We start from the raw sequence: 16370 nt of genomic DNA, 5'->3' as shown, positions 1-16370 counted from the left end.
ACTGACAGACTGACAGACTGACAGACTGACAGACTGACAGACTGACAGACTGACAGACTGACAGACTGACAGACTGACAGACTGACAGACTGACAGACTGACAGACTGACAGACTGACAGACTGACAGACTGACAGACTGACAGACTGACAGACTGACAGACTGACAGACTGACAGACTGACAGACTGACAGACTGACAGACTGACAGACTGACAGACTGACAGACTGACAGACTGACAGACTGACAGACTGACAGACTGACAGACTGACAGACTGACAGACTGACAGACTGACAGACTGACAGACTGACAGACTGACAGACTGACAGACTGACAGACTGACAGACTGACAGACTGACAGACTGACAGACTGACAGACTGACAGACTGACAGACTGACAGACTGACAGACTGACAGACTGACAGACTGACAGACTGACAGACTGACAGACTGACAGACTGACAGACTGACAGACTGACAGACTGACAGACTGACAGACTGACAGACTGACAGACTGACAGACTGACAGACTGACAGACTGACAGACTGACAGACTGACAGACTGACAGACTGACAGACTGACAGACTGACAGACTGACAGACTGACAGACTGACAGACTGACAGACTGACAGACTGACAGACTGACAGACTGACAGACTGACAGACTGACAGACTGACAGACTGACAGACTGTCAGACTGACAGACTGACAGACTGTGACAGACTGACAGACTGACAGACTGACAGACTGACAGACTGACAGACTGACAGACTGACAGACTGACAGACTGACAGACTGACAGACTGACAGACTGACAGACTGACAGACTGACAGACTGACAGACTGACAGACTGACAGACTGACAGACTGACAGACTGACAGACTGACAGACTGACAGACTGACAGACTGACAGACTGACAGACTGACAGACTGACAGACTGACAGACTGACAGACTGACAGACTGACAGACTGACAGACTGACAGACTGACAGACTGACAGACTGACAGACTGACAGACTGACAGACTGACAGACTGACAGACTGACAGACTGACAGACTGACAGACTGACAGACGACTGACAGACTGACAGACTGACAGACTGACAGACTGACAGACTGACAGACTGACAGACTGACAGACTGACAGACTGACAGACTGACAGACTGACAGACTGACAGACTGACAGACTGACAGACTGACAGACTGACAGACTGACAGACTGACAGACTGACAGACTGACAGACTGACAGACTGACAGACTGACAGACTGACAGACTGACAGACTGACAGACTGACAGACTGACAGACTGACAGACTGACAGACTGACAGACTGACAGACTGACAGACTGACAGACTGACAGACTGACAGACTGACAGACTGACAGACTGACAGACTGACAGACTGACAGACTGACAGACTGACAGACTGACAGACTGACAGACTGACAGACTGACAGACTGACAGACTGACAGACTGACAGACTGACAGACTGACAGACTGACAGACTGACAGACTGACAGACTGACAGACTGACAGACTGACAGACTGACAGACTGACAGACTGACAGACTGACAGACTGACAGACTGACAGACTGACAGACTGACAGACTGACAGACTGACAGACTGACAGACTGACAGACTGACAGACTGACAGACTGACAGACTGACAGACTGACAGACTGACAGACTGACAGACTGACAGACTGACAGACTGACAGACTGACAGACTGACAGACTGACAGACTGACTGACAGACTGACAGACTGACAGACTGACAGACTGACAGACTGACAGACTGACAGACTGACAGACTGACAGACTGACAGACTGACAGACTGACAGACTGACAGACTGACAGACTGACAGACTGACAGACTGACAGACTGACAGACTGACAGACGACTGACAGACTGACAGACTGACAGACTGACAGACTGACAGACTGACAGACTGACAGACTGACAGACTGACAGACTGACAGACTGACAGACTGACAGACTGACAGACTGACAGACTGACAGACTGACAGACTGACAGACTGACAGACTGACAGACTGACAGACTGACAGACTGACAGACTGACAGACTGGACAGACTGACAGACTGACAGACTGACAGACTGACAGACTGACAGACTGACAGACTGACAGACTGACAGACTGACAGACTGACAGACTGACAGACTGACAGACTGACAGACTGACAGACTGACAGACTGACAGACTGACAGACTGACAGACTGACAGACTGACAGACTGACAGACTGACAGACTGACAGACTGACAGACTGACAGACTGACAGACTGACAGACTGACAGACTGACAGACTGACAGACTGACAGACTGACAGACTGACAGACTGACAGACTGACAGACTGACAGACTGACAGACTGACAGACTGACAGACTGACAGACTGACAGACTGACAGACTGACAGACTGACAGACTGACAGACTGACAGACTGACAGACTGACAGACTGACAGACTGACAGACTGACAGACTGACAGACTGACAGACTGACAGACTGACAGACTGACAGACTGACAGACTGACAGACTGACAGACTGACAGACTGACAGACTGACAGACTGACAGACTGACAGACTGACAGACTGACAGACTGACAGACTGACAGACTGACAGACTGACAGACTGACAGACTGACAGACTGACAGACTGACAGACTGACTGTGTAACGAACACACTCTATGAGCGTTGTCCACCCTAACACCTCTGTCTACGCTTTGACCGGCCTACTCAGGGAGATGGGTGTGGGTTTGTGTTAAGATGAAACAAGAGTGTCACAGAACTAAAAATAGTAGACAGAGAGACGGTAACGATAAGAATTTTTAACCCATCGGCTAAGATTCGGACGAGAGACTGTACCTATCGAAGACGGAGGCCCAGATGTTATTGGCCACCTTCTATACCCACCCTACCTGTGAAGTCTCATTAGACTCTACCCTTAAAACAACCGCTGCGCTACATCCTCTAAGGTGCCCTCAAAAGATCACAAATTAATTCATCTTAAATTTCATTTAATACGGCAAATACGATAATATGGTTCATGGTTCTTAATACTACAAATCCTAACACTAAAGCCTTAGAACTAAGCGTTCTTTACGCCAAAAGACTCTCTATATGATCGAGTGTCAGTACAAGATTATCAAATAGGAAAAGAAATGGATATTTTGTTTACGTTAAATTATTACGAAACTGATTACATATTTTATCGATATGCGGCAAGCTTATTCAAAAATTACAGGAAATCACTTAGGCGGATTACGTTAAATTAGATAAGTGCAAACGATTCTTATTTAATATTTATATCAATACGCGAATGTGGAAAAATTACATGTATATATTGGTACCAAAAGTGTGCGGGCTCAGACAAGAATGAATATATATGTAGGAATGTAAATGATTTACGGCTATGCCGTACTTACGAACTCTCCAACGAAGTCAGCAGGCCTGATGACGATCGATGTGCGCTGTAGGATAATTTAATTTAAGTGTATATATGTCATACTATGTCGTAAGCACACACGCAAGTATAAAAGCTAAATAGGAATCGTAAATTAAATTAGAAACTCGTCATACAAATATTTAAAATAAGAAAATTAAACTACAATCGCTTTAGCGATACAAAAACGAGTTGGCAGTCCCGGCCAAAATTAACTGGAAGCCAGAATTGGAACTGAAATTCCAATTGGGAAGCGGCGTCCGCCTCCGCTGTCTTGCCCGAATTACGCCGAATCGGCGCCGGTGCGTTTTTCGCCCGAACTGCAACTTGATCTGACTTGTAGATCGTGGTGCGGGCTTGGCAAGGTCAAAACCTCACGCGGGTTGACTGCGGCGATTTTTGAAGCCGCTTATGGTATGCCGATGATGAAATTAATCCAGGTGTGGCAAAGAAGACAGATTCCTTTCACGCGGTGTGCGGTATAAGAATCCCAAATGGCGATTATGGCCTGGCGCTGAAGAAATGTATGGTTCCGCTGATGAATCGCTGCACGCGGCACCTGCTCCTTGCTGTGCGCAGAGGGAGGACTGTAAAACTTCTGTCAATTCCGAGAATTTGCACGTGGGTCTGGTCACTGCTGTTTTCCGGGAATTACAATTAGATTTTTCCAATATATCGTCGAATAATCTTACCACCAATATTGGGAGTGATAACAGGTCGTACTGCTCAACCAAAATTCCTAGAATTTCACACGCGGATGTGTGGATGCGAACGGGTTTGAAAATTATAGCACTTTTTGCAGAGAACGAACCGATCTCGGGAGAAGCTTGCGACAAAGAGGAGGAAATCATGGCGTCTAGAGTGGATGTAGGATGCACAAAATCCCAAAATCCATAAAAATGGTATTTTTGGTATTCTAGCGAGGATCGGATCCTTGCTACTGAAGGGTTGCATCTGGGCTATTTATGTTAATTACCATGGGTAATGTCTTAACTAGTAATGCCAACTTAGCCGAAAATACTGACTCCCACAACCACAGTTTTGATTTTTAGTCCCTGACTAACAATTAAAACTGAAAAAGGAGTCAGGAGAAGTCAACGCTTTAAAACTTAGTGCCGCGATAAAATTTTTCGTGGCGGTGACACACCTTACGCAAAGCTTCCAAAGAAGGGGTGTCAACATGCAGTAACTCAAGTTTCAAGTCTGCCTTAAGATTGTGGCGCACTTCGCTGGCTAACTCACTATCATGCATGGTTCTCGGAGGGAATTAGCTATGATAAGCATTGCGTCAAGAAAGTCATCAAACTTTCGTTTGAACCCTCCTTACGACGACGCATTGCACTTTTATTTCACGGTCTGATCTCTGATCTGAGTATGTCTCCTTTAAGCGTCTGCATAATACATGCCAGTTCATGTCATCTACCGACCTATGAACACGCCAGTAAAAAGATAGAGCAGGACCTGCAAATAGCAAATTTGCAAACTGCGACAACAAATCGAATTTTCCGTTTAGGCTTTGTGTAGTGAGACAGTTTACACGATATATAAAATCCTCAATTGCGATGTCGTCAGCTGACCCACTGAATTTGATTCGCCAGTTGGAAATCACATTTGAAATTCTGTCAGGACGATCCAAAGAAAGATCGCTGCGATCGCTTCGCACATCCGGAGAGTTCCTAACTCGCTGACTGTTTTGACCCTGATTGTTCTGGAAATCGACTTGTCCTGAATTGTTATGGAATTCGTGATGCGTATTGTTATCCACAAACGTAGACCTATTTAGTTGGCTAAACATCTGAGTCATTTTTTCTGTGATTGTATCTGTCATGGTTACTTGAAATGTTCTCTGGTTCTCTAACATGCTTTTTTGAAATGCTCGCATTTGATTCGCAAGACTTTGCTGATCTGGGTCTTCGGTTACATCTGAGTCAATAGTTTGCCTATTGTCTTGCTGGGGATTCAAGTTGCCATTCTGAGGGACGATAATAATGTTCTGATTATCGGCGTTACGAGACCTAGATCTGGTCATCATTCGATTTTGCATACCGGAATTCGGATTAGATACCGTCTGGGACTGAGAACATGGTTGAGAGCATGTTGGACAAGTGTTGCTATCCTGCAGCCAGTTTTGTAGACAAGCCTTATGAAAGCAATGTTTACAAGCAGTTTCAATTAAATCCAATTCGAAAACTACTGCGTTGCAGAGGGTGCACATCACTGAGACATCATCACCTAGAGAAACTAAGTTCTCGTTGCTGTGCCTAACCGACATTTTTAAAACCTAACTAAACAACCAACTAATCTCAAAAACTTAAAAAGAGAAATGGAAGATATACGATATGCGATAGAAATATACGATATGCGATAGATATGTACGATATCCGATAGAAGTATACGATAATCATTCAACAATGACAAGACGAGAAAGATCCTTGAGAAATACGGAATGCGGTAGTATCATAAAAATATGAGGGGCTTATCCTGAGGAGTAATGTAGCAGCAGGTTGATTTTCGTTCGATAGGTACTAATTATTAACTGAAAATGTTTGCGGAATTAATTATATAAAAATAGTATTTTGAGGTCTAACCAATCAAAAGAGGGACTAGCCGAATTTTTCCAGCTAGAACAAATCTCGATTTTAATTGGATAGAAGATGTGGTTTGAAAACTGAAAACTTGGTAAAGAACCGACCTTAAATCAGAACTAAAATTCCGAAGTATCAAATAATCAAAATGGAATGTTTTTAACTATAATGTCCGAGTATGACCGAACTGATAGAAAAACATGTAACAAAAGTATAACATTTCTGCTGGTATGGCTCCGATCTATCCAGAGTACCATCAAATCCAAGTCAAAAATGAAATACTAACTGAAACTACAATTTTACAAAAATGGATGGATTGAAATATTTTCGGGAAGCTCGGCTGTCAAACGACAGATGCCTGATCAGGCATCGGGCTTGCTCCATTGTTGGGCGCCATTTAATTCTGTAACGAACACACTCTATGAGCGTTGTCCACCCTAACACCTCTGTCTACGCTTTGACCGGCCTACTCAGGGAGATGGGTGTGGGTTTGTGTTAAGATGAAACAAGAGTGTCACAGAACTAACAATAGTAGACAGAGAGACGGTAACGATAAGAATTTTTAACCCATCGGCTAAGATTCGGACGAGAGACTGTACCTATCGAAGACGGAGGCCCAGATGTTATTGGCCACCTTCTATACCCACCCTACCTGTGAAGTCTCATTAGACTCTACCCTTAAAACAACCGCTGCGCTACATCCTCTAAGGTGCCCTCAAAAGATCACAAATTAATTCATCTTAAATTTCATTTAATACGGCAAATACGATAATATGGTTCATGGTTCTTAATACTACAAATCCTAACACTAAAGCCTTAGAACTAAGCGTTCTTTACGCCAAAAGACTCTCTATATGATCGAGTGTCAGTACAAGATTATCAAATAGGAAAAGAAATGGATATTTTGTTTACGTTAAATTATTACGAAACTGATTACATATTTTATCGATATGCGGCAAGCTTATTCAAAAATTACAGGAAATCACTTAGGCGGATTACGTTAAATTAGATAAGTGCAAACGATTCTTATTTAATATTTATATCAATACGCGAATGTGGAAAAATTACATGTATATATTGGTACCAAAAGTGTGCGGGCTCAGACAAGAATGAATATATATGTAGGAATGTAAATGATTTACGGCTATGCCGTACTTACGAACTCTCCAACGAAGTCAGCAGGCCTGATGACGATCGATGTGCGCTGTAGGATAATTTAATTTAAGTGTATATATGTCATACTATGTCGTAAGCACACACGCAAGTATAAAAGCTAAATAGGAATCGTAAATTAAATTAGAAACTCGTCATACAAATATTTAAAATAAGAAAATTAAACTACAATCGCTTTAGCGATACAAAAACGAGTTGGCAGTCCCGGCCAAAATTAACTGGAAGCCAGAATTGGAACTGAAATTCCAATTGGGAAGCGGCGTCCGCCTCCGCTGTCTTGCCCGAATTACGCCGAATCGGCGCCGGTGCGTTTTTCGCCCGAACTGCAACTTGATCTGACTTGTAGATCGTGGTGCGGGCTTGGCAAGGTCAAAACCTCACGCGGGTTGACTGCGGCGATTTTTGAAGCCGCTTATGGTATGCCGATGATGAAATTAATCCAGGTGTGGCAAAGAAGACAGATTCCTTTCACGCGGTGTGCGGTATAAGAATCCCAAATGGCGATTATGGCCTGGCGCTGAAGAAATGTATGGTTCCGCTGATGAATCGCTGCACGCGGCACCTGCTCCTTGCTGTGCGCAGAGGGAGGACTGTAAAACTTCTGTCAATTCCGAGAATTTGCACGTGGGTCTGGTCACTGCTGTTTTCCGGGAATTACAATTAGATTTTTCCAATATATCGTCGAATAATCTTACCACCAATATTGGGAGTGATAACAGGTCGTACTGCTCAACCAAAATTCCTAGAATTTCACACGCGGATGTGTGGATGCGAACGGGTTTGAAAATTATAGCACTTTTTGCAGAGAACGAACCGATCTCGGGAGAAGCTTGCGACAAAGAGGAGGAAATCATGGCGTCTAGAGTGGATGTAGGATGCACAAAATCCCCAAAATCCATAAAAATGGTATTTTTGGTATTCTAGCGAGGATCGGATCCTTGCTACTGAAGGGTTGCATCTGGGCTATTTATGTTAATTACCATGGGTAATGTCTTAACTAGTAATGCCAACTTAGCCGAAAATACTGACTCCCACAACTGACAGACTGACAGACTGACAGACTGACAGACTGACAGACTGACAGACTGACAGACTGACAGACTGACAGACTGACAGACTGACAGACTGACAGACTGACAGACTGACAGACTGACAGACTGACAGACTGACAGACTGACAGACTGACAGACTGACAGACTGACAGACTGACAGACTGACAGACTGACAGACTGACAGACTGACAGACTGACAGACTGACAGACTGACAGACTGACAGACTGACAGACTGACAGACTGACAGACTGACAGACTGACAGACTGACAGACTGACAGACTGACAGACTGACAGACTGACAGACTGACAGACTGACAGACTGACAGACTGACAGACTGACAGACTGACAGACTGACAGACTGACAGACTGACAGACTGACAGACTGACAGACTGACAGACTGACAGACTGACAGACTGACAGACTGACAGACTGACAGACTGACAGACTGACAGACTGACAGACTGACAGACTGACAGACTGACAGACTGACAGACTGACAGACTGACAGACTGACAGACTGACAGACTGACAGACTGACAGACTGACAGACTGACAGACTGACAGACTGACAGACTGACAGACTGACAGACTGACAGACTGACAGACTGACAGACTGACAGACTGACAGACTGACAGACTGACAGACTGACAGACTGACAGACTGACAGACTGACAGACTGACAGACTGACAGACTGACAGACTGACAGACTGACAGACTGACAGACTGACAGACTGACAGACTGACAGACTGACAGACTGACAGACTGACAGACTGACAGACTGACAGACTGACAGACTGACAGACTGACAGACTGACAGACTGACAGACTGACAGACTGACAGACTGACAGCCTGACAGACTGACAGACTGACAGACTGACAGACTGACAGACTGACAGACTGACAGACTGACAGACTGACAGACTGACAGACTGACAGACTGACAGACTGACAGACTGACAGACTGACAGACTGACAGACTGACAGACTGACAGACTGACAGACTGACAGACTGACAGACTGACAGACTGACAGACTGACAGACTGACAGACTGACAGACTGACAGACTGACAGACTGACAGACTGACAGACTGACAGACTGACAGACTGACAGACTGACAGACTGACAGACTGACAGACTGACAGACTGACAGACTGACAGACTGACAGACTGACAGACTGACAGACTGACAGACTGACAGACTGACAGACTGACAGACTGACAGACTGACAGACTGACAGACTGACAGACTGACAGACTGACAGACTGACAGACTGACAGACTGACAGACTGACAGACTGACAGACTGACAGACTGACAGACTGACAGACTGACAGACTGACAGACTGACAGACTGACAGACTGACAGACTGACAGACTGACAGACTGACAGACTGACAGACTGACAGACTGACAGACTGACAGACTGACAGACTGACAGACTGACAGACTGACAGACTGACAGACTGACAGACTGACAGACTGACAGACTGACAGACTGACAGACTGACAGACTGACAGACTGACAGACTGACAGACTGACAGACTGACAGACTGACAGACTGACAGACTGACAGACTGACAGACTGACAGACTGACAGACTGACAGACTGACAGACTGACAGACTGACAGACTGACAGACTGACAGACTGACAGACTGACAGACTGACAGACTGACAGACTGACAGACTGACAGACTGACAGACTGACAGACTGACAGACTGACAGACTGACAGACTGACAGACTGACAGACTGACAGACTGACAGACTGACAGACTGACAGACTGACAGACTGACAGACTGACAGACTGACAGACTGACAGACTGACAGACTGACAGACTGACAGACTGACAGACTGACAGACTGACAGACTGACAGACTGACAGACTGACAGACTGACAGACTGACAGACTGACAGACTGACAGACTGACAGACTGACAGACTGACAGACTGACAGACTGACAGACTGACAGACTGACAGACTGACAGACTGACAGACTGACAGACTGACAGACTGACAGACTGACAGACTGACAGACTGACAGACTGACAGACTGACAGACTGACAGACTGACAGACTGACAGACTGACAGACTGACAGACTGACAGACTGACAGACTGACAGACTGACAGACTGACAGACTGACAGACTGACAGACTGACAGACTGACAGACTGACAGACTGACAGACTGACAGACTGACAGACTGACAGACTGACAGACTGACAGACTGACAGACTGACAGACTGACAGACTGACAGACTGACAGACTGACAGACTGACAGACTGACAGACTGACAGACTGACAGACTGACAGACTGACAGACTGACAGACTGACAGACTGACAGACTGACAGACTGACAGACTGACAGACTGACAGACTGACAGACTGACAGACTGACAGACTGACAGACTGACAGACTGACAGACTGACAGACTGACAGACTGACAGACTGACAGACTGACAGACTGACAGACTGACAGACTGACAGACTGACAGACTGACAGACTGACAGACTGACAGACTGACAGACTGACAGACTGACAGACTGACAGACTGACAGACTGACAGACTGACAGACTGACAGACTGACAGACTGACAGACTGACAGACTGACAGACTGACAGACTGACAGACTGACAGACTGACAGACTGACAGACTGACAGACTGACAGACTGACAGACTGACAGACTGACAGACTGACAGACTGACAGACTGACAGACTGACAGACTGACAGACTGACAGACTGACAGACTGACAGACTGACAGACTGACAGACTGACAGACTGACAGACTGACAGACTGACAGACTGACAGACTGACAGACTGACAGACTGACAGACTGACAGACTGACAGACTGACAGACTGACAGACTGACAGACTGACAGACTGACAGACTGACAGACTGACAGACTGACAGACTGACAGACTGACAGACTGACAGACTGACAGACTGACAGACTGACAGACTGACAGACTGACAGACTGACAGACTGACAGACTGACAGACTGACAGACTGACAGACTGACAGACTGACAGACTGACAGACTGACAGACTGACAGACTGACAGACTGACAGACTGACAGACTGACAGACTGACAGACTGACAGACTGACAGACTGACAGACTGACAGACTGACAGACTGACAGACTGACAGACTGACAGACTGACAGACTGACAGACTGACAGACTGACAGACTGACAGACTGACAGACTGACAGACTGACAGACTGACAGACTGACAGACTGACAGACTGACAGACTGACAGACTGACAGACTGACAGACTGACAGACTGACAGACTGACAGACTGACAGACTGACAGACTGACAGACTGACAGACTGACAGACTGACAGACTGACAGACTGACAGACTGACAGACTGACAGACTGACAGACTGACAGACTGACAGACTGACAGACTGACAGACTGACAGACTGACAGACTGACAGACTGACAGACTGACAGACTGACAGACTGACAGACTGACAGACTGACAGACTGACAGACTGACAGACTGACAGACTGACAGACTGACAGACTGACAGACTGACAGACTGACAGACTGACAGACTGACAGACTGACAGACTGACAGACTGACAGACTGACAGACTGACAGACTGACAGACTGACAGACTGACAGACTGACAGACTGACAGACTGACAGACTGACAGACTGACAGACTGACAGACTGACAGACTGACAGACTGACAGACTGACAGACTGACAGACTGACAGACTGACAGACTGACAGACTGACAGACTGACAGACTGACAGACTGACAGACTGACAGACTGACAGACTGACAGACTGACAGACTGACAGACTGACAGACTGACAGACTGACAGACTGACAGACTGACAGACTGACAGACTGACAGACTGACAGACTGACAGACTGACAGACTGACAGACTGACAGACTGACAGACTGACAGACTGACAGACTGACAGACTGACAGACTGACAGACTGACAGACTGACAGACTGACAGACTGACAGACTGACAGACTGACAGACTGACAGACTGACAGACTGACAGACTGACAGACTGACAGACTGACAGACTGACAGACTGACAGACTGACAGACTGACAGACTGACAGACTGACAGACTGACAGACAGACTGACTGACAGACTGACAGACTGACAGACTGACAGACTGACAGACTGACAGACTGACAGACTGACAGACTGACAGACTGACAGACTGACAGACTGACAGACTGACAGACTGACAGACTGACAGACTGACAGACTGACAGACTGACAGACTGACAGACTGACAGACTGACAGACTGACAGACTGACAGACTGACAGACTGACAGACTGACAGACTGACAGACTGACAGACTGACAGACTGACAGACTGACAGACTGACAGACTGACAGACTGACAGACTGACAGACTGACAGACTGACAGACTGACAGACTGACAGACTGACAGACTGACAGACTGACAGACTGACAGACTGACAGACTGACAGACTGACAGACTGACAGACTGACAGACTGACAGACTGACAGACTGACAGACTGACAGACTGACAGACTGACAGACTGACAGACTGACAGACTGACAGACTGACAGACTGACAGACTGACAGACTGACAGACTGACAGACTGACAGACTGACAGACTGACAGACTGACAGACTGACAGACTGACAGACTGACAGACTGACAGACTGACAGACTGACAGACTGACAGACTGACAGACTGACAGACTGACAGACTGACAGACTGACAGACTGACAGACTGACAGACTGACAGACTGACAGACTGACAGACTGACAGACTGACAGACTGACAGACTGACAGACTGACAGACTGACAGACTGACAGACTGACAGACTGACAGACTGACAGACTGACAGACTGACAGACTGACAGACTGACAGACTGACAGACTGACAGACTGACAGACTGACAGACTGACAGACTGACAGACTGACAGACTGACAGACTGACAGACTGACAGACTGACAGACTGACAGACTGACAGACTGACAGACTGACAGACTGACAGACTGACAGACTGACAGACTGACAGACTGACAGACTGACAGACTGACAGACTGACAGACTGACAGACTGACAGACTGACAGACTGACAGACTGACAGACTGACAGACTGACAGACTGACAGACTGACAGACTGACAGACTGACAGACTGACAGACTGACAGACTGACAGACTGACAGACTGACAGACTGACAGACTGACAGACTGACAGACTGACAGACTGACAGACTGACAGACTGACAGACTGACAGACTGACAGACTGACAGACTGACAGACTGACAGACTGACAGACTGACAGACTGACAGACTGACAGACTGACAGACTGACAGACTGACAGACTGACAGACTGACAGACTGACAGACTGACAGACTGACAGACTGACAGACTGACAGACTGACAGACTGACAGACTGACAGACTGACAGACTGACAGACTGACAGACTGACAGACTGACAGACTGACAGACTGACAGACTGACAGACTGACAGACTGACAGACTGACAGACTGACAGACTGACAGACTGACAGACTGACAGACTGACAGACTGACAGACTGACAGACTGACAGACTGACAGACTGACAGACTGACAGACTGACAGACTGACAGACTGACAGACTGACAGACTGACAGACTGACAGACTGACAGACTGACAGACTGACAGACTGACAGACTGACAGACTGACAGACTGACAGACTGACAGACTGACAGACTGACAGACTGACAGACTGACAGACTGACAGACTGACAGACTGACAGACTGACAGACTGACAGACTGACAGACTGACAGACTGACAGACTGACAGACTGACAGACTGACAGACTGACAGACTGACAGACTGACAGACTGACAGACTGACAGACTGACAGACTGACAGACTGACAGACTGACAGACTGACAGACTGACAGACTGACAGACTGACAGACTGACAGACTGACAGACTGACAGACTGACAGACTGACAGACTGACAGACTGACAGACTGACAGACTGACAGACTGACAGACTGACAGACTGACAGACTGACAGACTGACAGACTGACAGACTGACAGACTGACAGACTGACAGACTGACAGACTGACAGACTGACAGACTGACAGACTGACAGACTGACAGACTGACAGACTGACAGACTGACAGACTGACAGACTGACAGACTGACAGACTGACAGACTGACAGACTGACAGACTGACAGACTGACAGACTGACAGACTGACAGACTGACAGACTGACAGACTGACAGACTGACAGACTGACAGACTGACAGACTGACAGACTGACAGACTGACAGACTGACAGACTGACAGACTGACAGACTGACAGACTGACAGACTGACAGACTGACAGACTGACAGACTGACAGACTGACAGACTGACAGACTGACAGACTGACAGACTGACAGACTGACAGACTGACAGACTGACAGACTGACAGACTGACAGACTGACAGACTGACAGACTGACAGACTGACAGACTGACAGACTGACAGACTGACAGACTGACAGACTGACAGACTGACAGACTGACAGACTGACAGACTGACAGACTGACAGACTGACAGACTGACAGACTGACAGACTGACAGACTGACAGACTGACAGACTGACAGACTGACAGACTGACAGACTGACAGACTGACAGACTGACAGACTGACAGACTGACAGACTGACAGACTGACAGACTGACAGACTGACAGACTGACAGACTGACAGACTGACAGACTGACAGACTGACAGACTGACAGACTGACAGACTGACAGACTGACAGACTGACAGACTGACAGACTGACAGACTGACAGACTGACAGACTGACAGACTGACAGACTGACAGACTGACAGACTGACAGACTGACAGACTGACAGACTGACAGACTGACAGACTGACAGACTGACAGACTGACAGACTGACAGACTGACAGACTGACAGACTGACAGACTGACAGACTGACAGACTGACAGACTGACAGACTGACAGACTGACAGACTGACAGACTGACAGACTGACAGACTGACAGACTGACAGACTGACAGACTGACAGACTGACAGACTGACAGACTGACAGACTGACAGACTGACAGACTGACAGACTGACAGACTGACAGACTGACAGACTGACAGACTGACAGACTGACAGACTGACAGACTGACAGACTGACAGACTGACAGACTGACAGACTGACAGACTGACAGACTGACAGACTGACAGACTGACAGACTGACAGACTGACAGACTGACAGACTGACAGACTGACAGACTGACAGACTGACAGACTGACAGACTGACAGACTGACAGACTGACAGACTGACAGACTGACAGACTGACAGACTGACAGACTGACAGACTGACAGACTGACAGACTGACAGACTGACAGACTGACAGACTGACAGACTGACAGACTGACAGACTGACAGACTGACAGACTGACAGACTGACAGACTGACAGACTGACAGACTGACAGACTGACAGACTGACAGACTGACAGACTGACAGACTGACAGACTGACAGACTGACAGACTGACAGACTGACAGACTGACAGACTGACAGACTGACAGACTGACAGACTGACAGACTGACAGACTGACAGACTGACAGACTGACAGACTGACAGACTGACAGACTGACAGACTGACAGACTGACAGACTGACAGACTGACAGACTGACAGACTGACAGACTGACAGACTGACAGACTGACAGACTGACAGACTGACAGACTGACAGACTGACAGACTGACAGACTGACAGACTGACAGACTGACAGACTGACAGACTGACAGACTGACAGACTGACAGACTGACAGACTGACAGACTGACAGACTGACAGACTGACAGACTGACAGACTGACAGACTGACAGACTGACAGACTGACAGACTGACAGACTGACAGACTGACAGACTGACAGACTGACAGACTGACAGACTGACAGACTGACAGACTGACAGACTGACAGACTGACAGACTGACAGACTGACAGACTGACAGACTGACAGACTGACAGACTGACAGACTGACA

At 46.9% G+C, this 16370-nt stretch overlaps 2 long non-coding RNA genes across 2 annotated transcripts; both read right to left on the bottom strand.

Annotated features, from left to right (window-relative positions):
• Positions 1-3031: 3031 nt before the first annotated feature.
• On the bottom strand, positions 3032-4717 carry LOC139354909 (uncharacterized). Its single transcript, XR_011605731.1, has 2 exons — positions 4166-4717; positions 3032-4110 (listed from the first exon to the last, which is right to left on the bottom strand). It is a non-coding gene; the product is annotated as an uncharacterized lncRNA (long non-coding RNA).
• A 2075-nt stretch (positions 4718-6792) lies between these two features.
• On the bottom strand, positions 6793-8263 carry LOC139354889 (uncharacterized). The gene is made up of 2 exons (XR_011605729.1): positions 7927-8263; positions 6793-7871 (listed from the first exon to the last, which is right to left on the bottom strand). It is a non-coding gene; the product is annotated as an uncharacterized lncRNA (long non-coding RNA).
• Between the last annotated feature and the right edge of the window lie 8107 nt (positions 8264-16370).

The sequence above is a fragment of the Drosophila suzukii genome, unplaced genomic scaffold (genome assembly GCF_043229965.1).
Source record: "Drosophila suzukii unplaced genomic scaffold, CBGP_Dsuzu_IsoJpt1.0 scf_4, whole genome shotgun sequence".
Taxonomy (NCBI): Eukaryota; Metazoa; Arthropoda; class Insecta; order Diptera; family Drosophilidae; genus Drosophila; species Drosophila suzukii.
Note: the sequence above shows the minus strand (reverse complement) of the source record. Positions and strands in the feature narration are given on the sequence as shown.